Source organism: Pseudophryne corroboree, unplaced genomic scaffold (assembly GCF_028390025.1).
Source record: "Pseudophryne corroboree isolate aPseCor3 unplaced genomic scaffold, aPseCor3.hap2 scaffold_99, whole genome shotgun sequence".
NCBI classification, from domain to species: Eukaryota; Metazoa; Chordata; class Amphibia; order Anura; family Myobatrachidae; genus Pseudophryne; species Pseudophryne corroboree.
This window is the reverse complement of record NW_026970570.1, coordinates 1,418,752-1,432,762: the sequence shown is the minus strand read 5'-3', so window position 1 is coordinate 1,432,762 and position 14,011 is coordinate 1,418,752. Positions and strand designations below refer to the sequence as shown.

The 14,011-nt window shown below is 47.0% G+C and overlaps 6 non-coding genes and 2 pseudogenes across 6 annotated transcripts; 5 read left to right on the top strand and 3 right to left on the bottom strand.

The window, feature by feature from the left end:
- The first annotated feature begins 5,183 nt into the window (after nt 1-5,183).
- Nucleotides 5,184-5,347, top strand: LOC135049105 (U1 spliceosomal RNA). Its single transcript, XR_010240873.1, has one exon. It is a non-coding gene; the product is annotated as a U1 spliceosomal RNA (small nuclear RNA).
- Nucleotides 5,348-5,499: 152 nt separating this feature from the next.
- LOC135049560 (U1 spliceosomal RNA) lies at nt 5,500-5,641 on the top strand (annotated as a pseudogene).
- Nucleotides 5,642-6,333: 692 nt separating this feature from the next.
- LOC135049556 (U1 spliceosomal RNA) lies at nt 6,334-6,497 on the top strand. The gene has a single exon (XR_010241298.1). It is a non-coding gene; the product is annotated as a U1 spliceosomal RNA (small nuclear RNA).
- A 152-nt stretch (nt 6,498-6,649) lies between these two features.
- On the top strand, nt 6,650-6,791 carry LOC135049483 (U1 spliceosomal RNA; annotated as a pseudogene).
- A 692-nt stretch (nt 6,792-7,483) lies between these two features.
- On the top strand, nt 7,484-7,647 carry LOC135049203 (U1 spliceosomal RNA). Its single transcript, XR_010240970.1, has one exon. It is a non-coding gene; the product is annotated as a U1 spliceosomal RNA (small nuclear RNA).
- A 3,304-nt stretch (nt 7,648-10,951) lies between these two features.
- LOC135049605 (U1 spliceosomal RNA) lies at nt 10,952-11,114 on the bottom strand. The gene has a single exon (XR_010241339.1). It is a non-coding gene; the product is annotated as a U1 spliceosomal RNA (small nuclear RNA).
- A 152-nt stretch (nt 11,115-11,266) lies between these two features.
- LOC135049357 (U1 spliceosomal RNA) lies at nt 11,267-11,430 on the bottom strand. The gene has a single exon (XR_010241117.1). It is a non-coding gene; the product is annotated as a U1 spliceosomal RNA (small nuclear RNA).
- Nucleotides 11,431-12,104: 674 nt separating this feature from the next.
- On the bottom strand, nt 12,105-12,260 carry LOC135049671 (U1 spliceosomal RNA). The gene has a single exon (XR_010241376.1). It is a non-coding gene; the product is annotated as a U1 spliceosomal RNA (small nuclear RNA).
- Between the last annotated feature and the right edge of the window lie 1,751 nt (nt 12,261-14,011).

Sequence of the window (14,011 nt, the reverse complement as noted above, 5' to 3'; positions counted from 1 at the left end):
CCCAGGAATGCTTGTACTAGTTGTTGCATATGGTGCTTCAGTATTAGGCAGCCTTCCGCCCTCCCATGTTCATCTGAAAAGATGTGGTCTCCCTGCAGTTGTTGTCCCCAGACGAGAGTTCCCTTGTGCTTCCTCAGTTGAATCTCCTTAACTTGACGGGGGAGGTGCTGCCCGAGCAGCCCTCCCCAGCCCTATCCCAACTCATATTTATTTTGCATATGAGATCTCTTGATCATGAAGATTGTTCTCACAGGGTGTGGTTCATCCATTATATTTTAAAATAGGAAGGTACGAATTACATATTTGAATTGCATCTATGTGCTGGATTCAAATGTCCCCCCCCCCCCCTTCCTTTCTCAATTGTGTCCGTCAGCAGCTATTCTAAGGTTGCTGCCAATGGGTGTGACACATTAATTTCTTCTGTGGGGTACACTGGACTCCACAAGGATTCACATTGGGGTGTAGAGTAGGATCTTGATCTGAGGCACCAACCGGCTCAAAGCTTTTGACTGTTCCCAAGAAGCTCAGTGCATTCTCCTCTATAACCCCGCTTCCATGAACAGGGAGCTCAGTTTGTAGTTGGTGCCTTCAGTAGCAGGCCAATTAACAGGGGCCTGCCTCAGGCAGCCTATTCTTAGCTATTAATTTTGACAAGAAAAGAAGAACTTGTTTTATGAGAATCTACAAGGGCTGCAGCAGGCTAGGTCTAATAGACATCTTTACTGCAGCTTCATCACTCCCAGCGGCGCTGTATACTCCCGTGCCCTGGTTGCTGGGTCACTGCAGCGGAGGCTCCGGTTTCATCCTAAGGTCAGTCACACACACACCACCCTTCCGGATCACGAGGCCGCTGCTGAAGGGGAGCGAGGCCGTAGGGGGTGGGCCGTGTGCGCACTGCGGTGGACACTGATTACTGGGCAGCCGCTCCACTAGCCACCAGGTACAGTTAAGGAGCACAGGTCTGGGGGTTTTTCTCCTATATTAACCCAATTTTGTACTGCCCGCAGCGCATTGTGATAGGTAATAGGGCCTGATTCAGGTTGGATTGCAATCACAATAAGCGATCCAACTGCAAAAATTGCTAAGAGCATACGCATGTGCCTGCATTTTCTGCGGCACCCCGCAGAGAATGTGATCGCCTCTGCCTGTCAATCGGGGCGGGGAAGGGGGGGAGAGGTGGGTCAGCAACACTCCATTTCCAAGTCAGGGATGGAGCGGTGCGGGGGCAAGGCTTCAAAATGGGGTCTGCAACGGAGGAGACACAGGGGGCGTGGTCACAGCGACTGTATGACATCACATTCAGCCGCTGTGATCACAAAAATGGTGGCGGCTTCCTGCGCGCACATACAGTCTGCACCAGCAGGAGCCTACACCATTTTTTATGATCACGCTGAACTGCAGTGCGACTGCAATTACAGCATGGTCAAGAAGGGAGGCGTCATGCTGGGTGGCCATGCCCTGTCACTTTGCAGGAGCCAGCACCGCTCACACACTAGTCCCCGGGTGCAGCCCCCAACCCCCGGGACACCCGGAGCAACAAAATGTAGATTCAGGCCACCAGGCCACGCCACTACCTATGAAACCATGCCTCCTTTTTACCATTGCACTGCTTATCTGCGCGCACTGCATTACAATCTCCCTCGCCACCTCTCTGGGTGTCACCAGTGATAGTGACACCTCTGCCATGCTTGTAGCAGCTGGTCCTAAGATCTACGCCTCAAACCCTGAGTGTTTGCCCTTGTGACTTGTTGATCATCATAGCGAAGCAGATGCTTACAGAAAACTGCAGGGGCTTAGATTGAAAATAAAAAAATTGATAGGGTATAAGGTAGAGAGGAGCGGGTTCGGTTCTCCGAGAACCGAATTCCCCACGAACTCCACGTGGTTTACACTGGTCCGAGGCAGGCTCGGTTGTTCCCGCCTGACTCGGAAAACCTGAACAAGGGAAAATGTCATCATCCCGCTGTCGGATTCTCGCGAGATTCGGATTCCATATAAAGAGCTGCGCGTTGCTGCCATTTTTACTCGTGCATTGAAGAGAGAGCGGAGAGGACGTGGCTATGTTCTCTCAGTGGAAATCTCAATATCAGTGCTCAGTATCAGTGGTTACTTATTGCTGCTCAGTAATACTAGTAGTGTGTCTCTCCTGCTCAGTGTCAGTTCTCAGTAGTATCCTCATCAGTGCTCAGTATCACTGTTCATTGTCTTGTGCTGCATTGTGTTGCTCAGCATAATACAGTACATTACTAATAGTCCAGTGCTGCATCTTGCTGCTCAGTGTCAGTTCTAGTATCCTCATCAGTGCTCACTATCACTGCTCATTGCATTGTGGTGTTCTGTATACTACAATAACATAGTAATATAGTAACATAGTTTTTGAGGTTGAATAGAGGCAAATTGCCCATCGTGTTCAACCTGTTTTAAGTTGTGATGATTCTACATACTTGCTGAATAATGTTTTATGACTAGTTAGCTACTATAACTCATGTTACCCCCGGATTAACCATGTTGATATTTTAAGTATTATAACCTTGGATAGCTTTTTCATTCAGAAATGTATCCATTCCTTTTTTAAATCCAATTACAGAGTCCGCCATTACCACCTTCCCTGGCAGGGAATTCCACATCCTGATTGCCCTAACAGTGAAGAAACCTTTCCTCCATTGCGTTCTGAACTTTCCTCCAGTCGCAGCGAGTGACCACGTGTTCTTTTAATAAATAATTCCTCTGATAACTCTTTGTTATGTATCTTTACATATTTGAAGATATTAATAATATCTCCTCTTAGGCACCTCTTTTCTAGTGTATAAATATTCAGCCTAGTAAGTCTTTCCTTATAGTCCAGTACTTTAAGGCCTTTAATCAATTTAGTCTTCAGGATCTCTGACACTTCCATGAGCAGCAGAGTAGTGCAATGGAAGCATGCTGGGCCCATAACCCAGAGGTCGATTGATCGAAACTATCCTCTGCTATGTGCATTTTTTTTTTTATAATTAAAGTAATCAAAAACTGGGATTGATATTTTGGCACTTTTATTTTTACTTAAAGTACAATAACTTTTATCATTTTAATTTGTTTTAATAGTATATTGACAGCATTGTTTTCTTTAAAAAATCCACTTAATTTTCTTTACCCTATTACTGAAATGGTAATTGACAAAAACAAACTACATTGTCACCAGAAGAGCAATGCAAAATGTACAAGTGATATATGAAAATCATCTTCCATCTTGAATTTCAATGATGCATTGGGACAACAATTTGTGAGAAACATCTTCACCCATAAAGAAAGATTTTCTTAATTCCTTACCTGTGTGCTGATTAGATATCACCTTGTTTTCACATTAAACAGACTTCCCCATGAGGAAGCAGCAAGGATGCAGTGACGTTTCCTGGTGTCAACCTGTATTATTTCAGTAGACATTGAAATGAGGATGCATCTTTGATGCCTTTCCAATGAAGCAAGTTTAATTCAGTAATAGGTGAAAAACCATTCCTACAAAGGTGTTAATCAGAGACTTGGCTTTGTGGACACTTTTCAGAGAGCAAATTTGTTAGCATAAACATAAAATCAGAAAATGAAGAGCTGTTTAATCACTCAATTGGACTTTTCTGCCAGCATAATTTTTTTTCTCTGCAACTCACTGCTAAATTGTGCTTCCTAGCTGTTTTTTTATAAAATCACTTAATCAAATCTAACTCTGATTACATCAGAGAAGGCCAGGTACCCTACACCATAAGGGGGGTTTTTGAAATTTTGACTTGTCTACTTAAAGATCACCAAAATCTGATTACAAGGTCAATTACATCCCTGGGTGGGATTGAACCACCAACCTTTTGGTTAATAGCCAAACATGCTAACCGATTGCGCCACAGAGACACCTTGCGAAAGTCAATACTGACAAAGGCTAATAAGCATTCATCTAGAACGTTTCCTAGAAAAACTTTAAAAAGTCAATAATCTGGAGAATTTTTGTAAGAAACACATTGGTACTTTCCCATGATGAGTGAGTGCTTCAGGATTTCTTGCACTTACATGGGCTATTAACCAAAAGGTTGGTGGTTCAATCCCACCCAGGGATGTAATTGACCTTGTCATCAGATTTTGGTGATCTTTAAGTAGACAAGTCAAAATTTCAAACCCCCTCTTATGGTGTAGGGTACCTGGCCTTCTCTGACGTAATCAGAGTTAGATTTAATTAAGTGATTTTATAAAAAACAGCTAGGAAGCACAATTTAGCAGTGGGTTGCAGAGAAAAAAATAACATTTTAAACCTACCGGTAATTTTTTTTTCTCGTAGTCCGTAGAGGATGATGGGGACTCCGTAAGGACCATGGGGGATAGACGGGCTCCGCAGCAGACATGGGCACTTTAAGAAAGACTTTAGATCTGGGTGTGCACTGGCTCCTCCCTCTATGCCCCTCCTCCATACCTCAGTTAGAGAAACTGTGCCCAGAGGAGACGGACAGTACGAGGAAAGGATTTTTGTTAATCCAAGGTCAAGATTCATACCAGCCACACCAATCACACCGTATAACTTGTGATATACTACCCAGTTAACAGTATGAAAACAACATAGCATCAGTCCAAGACCGATGAAAACTAACATATAACCCTTATGTAAGCAATAACTATATACAAGTCTTGCAGAAGTAGACCGCACTTGGGACGGGCACCCAGCATCCTCTACGGACTACGAGAAAAAGATTTACCGGTAGGTTTAAAATCTTATTTTCTCTTACGTCCTAGAGGATGCTGGGGACTCCGTAAGGACCATGGGGATTATACCAAAGCTCCCAAACGGGCAGGAGAGTGCGGATGACTTTGCAGCACCGATTGAGCAAACAGGAGGTCCTCCTCAGCCAGGGTATCAAACTTATAGAACTTTGCAAAGGTGTTTGAACCAACTTTGACCCACTGCTTGGATGACATCACCATATGCAAATCCATCTGCGGCAGGCCTTCCCCCAGGAATGCTTGCACTAGTTGTTGCATTTGGTTTGTTGTTTGGGGGTGCTTCAGTTTTAGGCAGCCTTCTGCCCTCCCATGTTCATCTGAAAATATGTGTTCTCCCTGCAGTTGTTGTCCCCAGATGAGAGTTCCCTTGTGCTGCCTCAGTTGAATCTCCTTTACTTGACAGAGATGTGCCTGAGCAGCGGCCCTCCCCAGCCCTATCCCAAATCATACTTATTTTGCATAGGAGATACCTTGGTCATGAAGATTGTTCTCCCAGGGTGAGGTTCATTCATTGCATTCTGGGTATGCTGACCCCTGTGATTTCCCCAAATGTGGGAAACTCAACTGCATTATTTGTGGTAGTGGGGGACTGTGTTTGTGCTTTCCTCTGGTCAGCTCTGGTAAAAGTCAGATTTCTTTGTCTCAGATCTTCCTCTAGCCTTGTTCTTCTTTCGAGAGTTCCCTTGTGCTGCCTCAGTTGGATCTCCTTCACTTGACAGGGGGGTGCCCGAGCAGCGACCCTCCCCAGCTCTAGCCCAACTCCTACTTACCTGCCAGGTGAGATACTATGATCATGAAGATGCTTCTCCCAGGGCAATGCTCACCCATTGCACTCTGGGTGTGCTGCCCCTGCGATTTCCCCAAATGTGGGAAACTTGACTGCATAATTTGTGTTTCCCCTGGTCGGCTCTCATATAATTCAGATCTCTTTGTCTCAGGTCTCTCTCCAGCCTAGTTTGCTGTCTGTTTCCACTTCTTTTTTCTTGAGCCCCTCCCTTCTATACCCTTGTGCACTATCCTGACTTCTCCCGTCTGCTTACTTTGTGCCTTCCAACGCACAATACAAACTACAGGTAGTGCTGCAGGGCCCACACCCTTTTACTTGCTTTACAGAGCAGCTCTGGAGCTGTTACAGTGCCCAGCTGCTGCAAGAAATCAGCTTGAATGCTTCAGGGGCTGGGGCATAGCCAACATGAGCCCCACACCGAAGGAGGGTGGAGGTGTTTAATGCGAACTAGGGGTCATCCAAGCGCCGCAAAAGGCCGCCATGCCCTGCACACCCCTTTATTCTTTTCATATGCAGACGAGGGTTGAAGCCAACTTTGACCCACTGCTTGGATGACATCACCATATTCAAATCCATCTGCTGCAGGCCTTCCCCCAGGAATGCTTGCACTAGTTGTTGCATTTGGTTTGTTGTTTGGGGGTGCTTCAGTATTAGGCAGCCTTCTGCCCTCCCATGTTCATCTGAAAATATGTGTTCTCCCTGCAGTTGTTGTCCCCAGATGAGAGTTCCCTTGTGCTGCCTCAGTTGAATCTCCTTTACTTGACAGAGATGTGCCTGAGCAGCGGCCCTCCCCAGCCCTATCCCAAATCATACTTATTTTGCATAGGAGATACCATGGTCATGAAGATTGTTCTCCCAGGGTTAGGTTCATTCATTGCATTCTGGGTATGCTGACCCCTGTGATTTCCCCAAATGTGGGAAACTCAACTGCATTATTTGTGGTAGTGGGGGACTGTGTTTGTGCTTTCCTCTGGTCAGCTCTGGTAAAAGTCAGATTTCTTTGTCTCAGATCTTCCTCTAGCCTTGTTCTTCTTTCGAGAGTTCCCTTGTGCTGCCTCAGTTGGATCTCCTTCACTTGACAGGGGGGTGCCCGAGCAGCGACCCTCCCCAGCTCTAGCCCAACTCCTACTTACCTGCCAGGTGAGATACTATGATCATGAAGATGCTTCTCCCAGGGCAAGGCTCACCCATTGCACTCTGGGTGTGCTGCCCCTGCGATTTCCCCAAATGTGGGAAACTTGACTGCATAATTTGTGTTTCCCCTGGTCGGCTCTCATATAATTCAGATCTCTTTGTCTCAGGTCTCTCTCCAGCCTAGTTTGCTGTCTGTTTCCACTTCTTTTTTCTTGAGCCCCTCCCTTCTATACCCTTGTGCACTATCCTGACTTCTCCCATCTGCTTACTTTGTGCCTTCCAACGCACAATGCAAACTACAGGTAGTGCTGCAGGGCCCACACCCTTTTACTTGCTTTACAGAGCAGCTCTGGAGCTGTTACAGTGCCCAGCTGCTGCAAGAAATCAGCTTGAATGCTTCAGGGGCTGGGGCATAGCCAACATGAGCCCCACACCGAAGGAGGGTGGAGGTGTTTAATGCGAACTAGGGGTCATCCAAGCGCCGCAAAAGGCCGCCATGCCCTGCACACCCCTTTTTTCTTTTCATATGCAGACGAGGGTTGAAGCCAACTTTGACCCACTGCTTGGATGACATCACCATATGCAAATCCATCTGCTGCAGGCCTTCCCCCAGGAATGCTTGCACTAGTAGTTGCATTTGGTTCGTTGTTTGGGGGTGCTTCAGTTTTAGGCAGCCTTCTGCCCTCCCATGTTCATCTGAAAATATGTGTTCTCCCTGCAGTTGTTGTCCCCAGATGAGAGTTCCCTTGTGCTGCCTCAGTTGAATCTCCTTTACTTGACAGAGATGTGCCTGAGCAGCGGCCCTCCCCAGCCCTATCCCAAATCATACTTATTTTGCATAGGAGATACCTTGGTCATGAAGATTGTTCTCCCAGGGTGAGGTTCATTCATTGCATTCTGGGTATGCTGACCCCTGTGATTTCCCCAAATGTGGGAAACTCGACTGCATTATTTGTGGTAGTGGGGGACTGTGTTTGTGCTTTCCTCTGGTCAGCTCTGGTAAAAGTCAGATTTCTTTGTCTCAGATCTTCCTCTAGCCTTGTTCTTCTTTCGAGAGTTCCCTTGTGCTGCCTCAGTTGGATCTCCTTCACTTGACAGGGGGTGCCCAAGCAGCAATCCTCCACAGCTCTAGCCTAACTCCTACTTACCTGCCAGGTGAGATACTATGATCTTCACTGTTAGGGCAATCAGGATGTGGAATTCCCTGCCAGGGAAGGTGGTAATGGCGGACTCTGTAATTGGATTTAAAAAAGGAATGGATACATTTCTGAATGAAAAAGCTATCCAAGGTTATAATACTTAAAATATCAACATGGTTAATCCGGGGGTAACATGAGTTGTAGTAGTTAACTAGTCATAAAACATTATTCAGCAAGTATGTAGAATCATCACAACTTAAAACAGGTTGAACACGATGGGCAATTTGCCTCTTTTCAACCTCAAAAACTATATTACTATATGTTACTATATTACTATGTTACTGTAGTATACAGAACACCACAATGTAATGAGCAGTGATAGTGAGCACTGATGATGATACTAGAACTGACACTGAGCAGCAAGATGCAGCACTGGACTATTAGTAATGTACTGTAGTATGCTGAGCACCACAATGCAGCACAAGACAATGAGCAGTGATACTGAGCACTGATGAGGATACTACTGAGAACTGACACTGAGCAGGAGAGACACACTACTAGTATTACTGAGCAGCAATAAGTAACCACTGATACTGAGCACTGATATTGAGATTTCCACTGAGAGAACATAGCCACGTCCTCTCCGCTCTCTCTTCAATGCACGAGTAAAAATGGCGGCAACGCGCAGCTCTTTATATGGAATCCGAATCTCGCGAGAATCCGACAGCGGGATGATGACATTTTCCCTTGTTCAGGTTTTCCGAGTCAGGCGGGAACAACCGAGCCTGCCTCGGACCAGTGTAAACCACGTGGAGTTCGTGGGAAATTCGGTTCTCGGAGAACCGAACCCGCTCCTCTCTACCTTATACCCATATATTTTTTTATTTTCAATCTAAGCCCCTGCAGTTTTCTGTAAGCATCTGCTTCGCTATGATGATCAACAAGTCACAAGGGCAAACACTCAGGGCTTGAGGCGTAGATCTTAGGACCAGCTGCTACAAGCATGGCAGAGGTGTCACTATCACTGGTGACACCCAGAGAGGTGGCGAAGGAGATTGTAATGCAGTGCGCGCAGATAAGCAGCGCAATGGTAAAAAGGAGGCATGGTTTCATAGGTAGGGGCGTGGCCTGGTGGCCTGAATCTACATTTTGTTGCTCCGGGTGTCCCGGGGGTTGGGGGCTGCACCCGGGGACTAGTGTGTGAGCGGTGCTGGCTCCTGCACAGTGACAGGACATGGCCACCCAGCATGACGCCTCCCTTCTTGACCAATCTGTAATTGCAGTCGCACTGCAGTTCAGCGTGATCATAAAAAATGGTGTAGCCTCCTGCTGGTGCAGACTGTATGTGCGCGCAGGAAGCCGCCACCATTTTTGTGATCACAGCGGCTGAATGTGATGTCATACAGCCGCTGTGACCACGCCCCCTGTGTCTCCTCCGTTGCAGACCCCATTTTGAAGCCTTGCCCCCGCACCGCTCCATCCCTGACTTGGAAATGGAGTGTTGCTGACCCCCCTCTCCCCCCCTGCCCCGATTGACAGGCAGAGGCGATCGCATTCTCTGCGGGGTGCCGCAGAAAATGCAGGCACATGCGTATGCTCTTAGCAATTTTTGCAGTTGGATCGCTTACTGTGATTGCAATCCAACCTGAATCAGGCCCTATTACCTATCACAATGCGCTGCGGGCAGTACAAAATTGGTTTAATATGGGAGAAAAAACCCCAGACCTGTGCTCCTTAACTGTACCTGGTGGCTCGTGGAGCGGCTGCCCAGTAATCAGTGTCCACGCCAGTGCGCACACGGTCCACCCCCTACGGCCACGCTCCCCTTCATCAGCGGCCTCGTGATCCGGAAGGGCGGTGCGTGTGTGACTGACCTTAGGAAGAAACCGGAGCCTCCGCTGCAGTGACCCAGCAACCAGGGCACGGGAGTATACAGCGCCGCTGGGAGTGATGAAGCTGCAGTAAAGATGTCTATTAGACCTAGCCTGCTGCAGCCCTTGTAGATTCTCATAAAAAAAGTTCTTATTTTCTTGTCAAAATTAATAGCTAAGAATAGGCTGCCTGAGGCAGGCCCCTGTTAAGTGGCCTGCTACTGAAGGCACCAACTACAAACTGAGCTCCCTGTTCATGGAAGCGGGGTTATAGAGGAGAATGCGCTGAGCATCTTGGGAACAGTCAAAAGCTTTGAGCCGGTTCGTGCCTCAGATCAAGATCCTACTCTACACCCCAATGTGAATCCTTGTGGAGTCCAGTGTACCCCACAGAAGAAATTAATGTGTCACACCCATTGGCAGCAACCTTAGAATAGCTGCTGACGGGCACAATTGAGAAAGGAAGGGGGGGGGGACATTTGAATCCAGCACATAGATGCAATTCAAATATGTAATTTGAACCTTCCTATTTTAAAATATAATGGATGAACTTCACCCTGTGATAACAATCTTCATGATATAGAGATCTCATATGCAAAATAAGTATGAGTTGGGATAGGGCTGGGGAGGGTGGCTGCTCGGGCAAGCCCCTTCCCCGTCAAGTTAAGGAGATTCAACCGAGGAAGCACAAGGGAACTCTCGTCTGGGGACAACAACTGCAGGGAGACCACATTTTTTCAGATGAACATGGGAGGGCGGAAGGCTGCCTAATACTGAAGCACCATCAAATATCAAACCATATGCAATAACTAGTACAAGCATTCCTGGGGGAAGGTCTGCAGGAGACGAATTTGCATACGGTGATGTCATCCAAGCAGTGGGCCAAAGTTGGCTGGAACCCTCATCTGCATATGAAAAGAGAAAAGGGTTATGCAGGGCATGGCGGCCTTTTGCGGCGCTTGGATGACCCCTAGTTCGCATTAAACACCTCCACCCTCCTTCGGTGTGGGGCTCATGTTGGCTATGCCCCAGCCCCTGAAGCATTCAAGCTGATTTCTTGCAGCAGCTGGGCACTGTAACAGCTCCAGAGCTGCTCTGTAAGGCAAATAAAAGGGTGTGGGCCCTGCAGCACTACCTGTAGTTCGCATTGTGCGTTGGAAGGCACAAAGTAAGCAGACGGGAGAAGTCAGGATAGTGCGCAAGGGCATAGAAGGGAGCGGCTCAAGAAAAGAGAAGTGGAAACAGACAGCAAACTAGGCTGGAGAGAGACCTGAGACAAAGAGATCTGAATTATACGAGAGCCGACCAGGGGAAACACAAATTATGCAGTCAAGTTTCCCATATTTGGGGAAATCGCAGGGGCAGCACACCCAGAGTGCAATGGTTGAGCCTTGCCCTGGGAGAAGCACCTTCAAGATCATAGTATCTCACCTGGCAGGTAAGTAGGAGTTGGGCTAGAGCTGGGGAGGGTCGCTGCTCGGGCACCCCCCTGTCAAGTGAAGGAGATCCAACTGAGGCAGCACAATGGAACTCTCGAAAGAAGAACAAGGCTAGAGGAAGATCTGAGACAAAGAAATCTGACTTTTACCAGAGCTGACCAGCGGAAAACACAAACACAGTCCCCAACTACCACAAATAATGCAGGCGAGTTTCCCACATTTGGGTAAATCACAGGGGTCAGCATACCCAGAGTGCAATGAATGAACCTCACCCTGGGTGAACAATTTTCATGACCATGGTGTCTCCTATGCAAAATAAGTATGATTTGGGATAGGGCTGGGGAGGGCCGCTGCTCAGGCACATCTCTGTCAAGTAAAGGAGATTCAACTGAGGCAGCACAAGGGAACTCTCATATGGGGACAACAACTGCAGGGAGAACACATATTTTCAGATGAACATGGGAGGGCAGAAGGCTGCCTAATACTGAAGCACCCCCAAACAACAAACCAAATGCAACAACTAGTGCAAGCATTCCTGGGGGAAGGCCTGCAGCAGATGGATTTGCATATGGTGATGTTATCCAAGCAGTGGGTCAAAGTTGGCTTCAACCCTCATCTGCATATGAAAAGAGAAAAGGGGCGTGCAGGGCATGGCGGCCTTTTGCGGTGCTTGGATGACCCCTAGATCGCATTAAACACCCCCACCCTCCTTTGGTGTGGGGCTCATGTTGGCCATGCCCCATCCCATGAAGCATTCAAGCTGATTTATTGCAGCAGCTGGGCACTGTAACAGCTCCAGAGCTGCTCTGTAAGGCAAGTAAAAGGGTGTGGGCCCTGCAGCACTACCTGTAGTTTGCATTGTGCATTGGAAGGCACAAAGTAAGCAGACGGGAGGAGAAGTCAGGATAGTCCACAAGGGTATAGAAGGGAGGGGCTCAAGAAAAAAGAAGTGGAAACAGAGAGCAAACTAGGCTGGAGAGAGACCTGAGACAAAGAGATCTGAATTATACGAGAGCCGACCAGAGGAAACACAAATTATGCAGTCAAGTGTCCCACATTTGGGGAAATCGTAGGAGCAGCACACCCAGTGTGCAATGGGTGAGCCTTGCCCTGGGAGAAGCACCTTCCTGATTATAGTATCTCACCTGGGTGTGCTGCCCCTGCGATTTCCCCAAATGTGGGAAACTTGACTGCATAATTTGTGTTTCCCCTGGTCGGCTCTCATATAATTCAGATCTCTTTGTCTCAGGTCTCTCTCCAGCCTAGTTTGCTGTTTGTTTCCACTTCTTTTTTCTTGAGCCCCTCCCTTCTATACCCTTGTGGACTATCCTGAATTCTCCTCCTGTCTGCTTACTTTGTGCCTTCCAATGCACAATGCAAACTACAGGTAGTGCTGCAGGGCCCACACCCTTTTACTTGCCTTACAGAGCAGCTCTGGAGCTGTTACAGTGCCAAGCTGCTGCAAGAAATCAGCTTGAATGCTTCAGGGGCTGGGGCATGGCCAACATGAGCCCCACACCGAAGGAGGGTGGGGGTGTTTAATGCGAACTAAGGGTCATCCAAGCGCCGCAAAAGGCCGCCATGCCCTGCATACCCCTTTTCTCTTTTCATATGCAGATGAGGGTTCCAGCCAACTTTGGCCCACTGCTTGGATGACATCACTATATGCATATCCGTCTTCTGCAGACCTTCCCCCAGGAATGCTTGTACTAGTTGTTGCATTTGGTTTGTTGTTTGGGGGTGCTTCAGTATTAGGCAGCCTTCTGCCCTCCCATGTTCATCTGAAAATATGTGTTCTCACTGCAGTTGTTGTCCCCAGATGAGAGTTCCCTTGTGCTGCCTCAGTTGAATCTCCTTTACTCTAAAACTTGTAAAACTTAGCAAAAGTGTTTACTAAATAGCTGCTCGGCAAAGTTGCAATGCCGAGACTCCCCGACCAGCTGCCCAGGATGAACCCACCTTTCTAGTAGAATGGGTCTTCACCTAATTCAGTAACGGCAATCCTGCCGTGGAATGAGCATGCTGAATCTTACCACAGATCCAGCGCATAATTGTCTACATGGAAGCAGGACACCCAATCCTGTTGGGAGCATACAGGACAAACAGAGCCTCTGTTTTCCTAATCTGAACCGTTCTGGTGACATAAATTTTCAAAGTTCTGACCACAGCCAGAGACTTTGACTCAACGAAGGTGTCAGTGGCCAAAGGCACCATGTGGAAAGATGAACCACCTTCGGCAGAAATAGTTGACGTGTCCTCAATTCTGCTCTATCTTCATGAAATATCAAATAAAGGCTCTTGTGATACTGCATGGTTTGTACTGTTTTCCATGTGCTCCCAGATCTTTCAAGCAAGAAGCATGGTCAAGAAAGTTCTGTTTGAAAAGAAACAACATTTACTGTCATTGTTATAGAATTTGGGAGAAAAAACAAGAAGAAATCTGCACTGTTGACGCACTGGACAGAATGAATGAATCATAAAATATAACCTTTATTAAGTATGTATTAAAATTGGATAAATATTAATATTATTATCCCAAACTGCAGTGAAACATAAAGGTTAAAATCACAGAACTAACATACATGTGCATAAGAAGAATAAAGAGATGTGAAAAAAAGGTTTAAAAAGCGTGTCCGTGTGTGATTATTTTTGAAGGCACAACCCTGGCGGGGTTGTTTATATAGATTTATATGTTGCTAATAATCACTTTCTAGCGTAATGTTATTAAATAGCTGTTAGTATCTATGTCGTCAGGTACCACTGGGTCGTATCCTATATACTCCTGTGGGAAACTTGACTGCATAATTTGTGTTTCCCCTGGTCGGCTCTCGTATAATTCAGATCTCTTTGTCTCAGGTCTCTCTCCAGCCTAGTTTGCTGTCTGTTTCCACTTCTCTTTTCTTG